The sequence below is a fragment of the Amphiura filiformis genome, chromosome 7 (genome assembly GCF_039555335.1).
Source record: "Amphiura filiformis chromosome 7, Afil_fr2py, whole genome shotgun sequence".
Taxonomy (NCBI): Eukaryota; Metazoa; Echinodermata; class Ophiuroidea; order Amphilepidida; family Amphiuridae; genus Amphiura; species Amphiura filiformis.
In genome coordinates this window covers 30,308,877-30,311,591 of record NC_092634.1, presented here as the reverse complement: position 1 = coordinate 30,311,591, position 2,715 = coordinate 30,308,877, and positions in this window count along the sequence as shown.

Sequence of the window (2,715 nt, the reverse complement as noted above, 5' to 3'; positions counted from 1 at the left end):
GAACTGAATTTGGAAAAATTACCCTATGCCACTATGATATACCATGTCTCCAAACAATATACAACTTATAGTTCTGTATCTTCTTGTAACTTTTGTATCAACTTTTTATGTACATTATTTTTGTACCTTTTATCACTTTATATCATCATTGTCTGTAACTTCATTTCATGTGTATTAGCGTCAACTAGGAATAATCCTTTTCACCATGATTACCACCAATCAACCAGTACTTCCCACCATCCAAAATCTCCCTATTTTGCCAGCCAACAATATCACATAATTATCAGAGATTACCCTATTATGTTTAATTGCAAGCATCCAACCAAGGCCAATCAATTAGATGTACATCCTTGAATCACAATTGTCATTTTAAAACCATGTCTCGCCTGTCAAATATTATACATTACAAGCATCTTTCATCAGAAGGATTATTTAATATTCACATGAAATCATTCCTGTCCCGGTACATCCCTTTTTAAAGGGTTTTTTATTAGATTAAGAAAATATGCAAAAGAAAATTGTGCAACTTTGAGTAATGTATGCATTTTTGCCAAGTTAATGCAACTTTAGGCAAATGGTATTTAAAGGTTTTAATGAATTCCATATTGACTTTAAATTGATATTTGGAGGGAAAATAATTCTTATATTCATTTATAATAGGGACCGTTCACAAACACTTGTTAGGGGTCCTGGTGCAAAATGGGGGGGGGGCCTTAAAACTTTTGACCCTCCAAAAGGGGGGGGGGCTGAAAAATTGACCACAACTTTTCCCGGGAAAATTAAGTTCATAATGCTTTTCTATGGGGTTGACCCATAATTTTCATGTCAAAAGCATTATGAACTTAATTTTCATGTCAAAAAATAGAGGGGGGCCTGAAATGTTTGGGATCTGAAAAGGGGGGCCCCGAAAATTTTTCGCGATGAATAATTTTTGCACCAGGCCCCCTCCTAACAAGTGTTTGTGAACGGTCCCTTCGCATGTTTAGTTCATAATGCCCAGATTGATCAAGGCTATCTCGCCTCGATTTTAAAACTGAACATTCCTCGGTTGATCTGGACAAAAGAAGAAAAAAAGTGGATTTTTTTATTAAAAATTTGATGTATATATTGATGAGTCTGTTTTGAATGACATAGATTATGTCAATAAGATTAAGCAATGTATTCAGGAGGATAATGATATCTGTAATTATGTAAATCCTGTATTTTTATGGGATTTCTTAAAGTGTGAAATAAGAAGGTTACTATTGAACATTCTGTTTATATTTCCTAGAAAATGAATAAAGCAAAATATTTTATACTTGTCAAAACAAATTAATGAGCTAGAGTCAATAATATTCTTTAAATCCAACTGAAAATGTGTCGGCCCACATATATATGATTGAAACGAATGGATGTATTATAAGATCAAGAGCTATAATTGTATTGAGTTTGTTGAGAGGAATTCTAAATACAGACTGTAACAATAAAAATTATACAATTGCAATTTCGCTTTTTAGACAAACATAAAAGAGATCATGGCAACAATGTCAATTGTTATCTGCCAAAAAACGTTTCAGCTTTTCACCCTTTTAAAAACTTGGTCCCATTTAGTCAAGTCGTAAGCATGGTAAGAACATGATAATGGGTCACAATTTCTACATGCAACTGATAAATTTCAAAAATATCAATTTTTAATAATTTGCCATAAAATTTGTATTATAATAATATCGCGAATTAAAAAAAAAATGTTTGATATTAGAAGGATATTTCTCGTATTCAGAATGCAATTTGGTGTGTCTGATAGGTCCCACAAAAAATACCATGCAACGTCGCTAAAAAAAACCCAGTGTCTCGCCCAAAACGAATGAGTGATATCATTAATGGTTAAAAATATGGTAATTACAATAGAAATATGGTAATAATTTGGCGACTCACTCACAACACATCGCATTCACAACGTCACTCCAATAATTAAGTCCTTAGGCAAAAATAGGCGTAAATCCAGTTGCGTAGTCAGCGGGGTGGCGATGGCAAGGGGGGCAGAGTGCCCCCCTGACAAAAAATTAAAGAAAAAAGTGCCCCTCTGACAAAACTTGAACGAGAAAATTTGGATGGCAAAGGAAAAGAAAATGGGCAAGGAGCCCCTTTTCCACCAATTCCCCCCGATCATGGGCCAAAATAGTGTAAAATACAAATTGTTTGCTCGCTGTGAACTATAAAGCCCCTTTTATCCCGATCATGGGCGAAAATAGTGTAAAATGCAATTTGTTTGCGCGCTATGAGCGCACGTCGTCACAATAAAGCCTTATTTGCCTTAATAAATAAAGCCTTATTTGGAAGCTCGAAGACATGTACAAATTAAAACAAAACTGGTATGTATTGTATGATGCAACTGCAATTCTTTTTCGTCTGTTCCCCCAGAAATTTATTTTGCCCCCTCTGACCAAGAAAGCTGGCTACGCCCCTGCGTAAATCCGTGGTGGTGGATCAAGGGGGTGGGGGAACATTGCCATAAATTGAGTACTGGCCTTATGGATTCAAACATAGGCCTATCTCACGTTTTGAGATATTTTCTCATTATTTGAATATCAAGAGCTATCTCAAGAACCACTAAACAAATACTAGGCTTGTTTGTACTCATTTTAATGCATTTTCATGATGATTCCAAATATTGTCATGATCATTTACTATATAATTCTGAAACTTTTTAATTAAAAAAAAATTGAAACTTGTCGT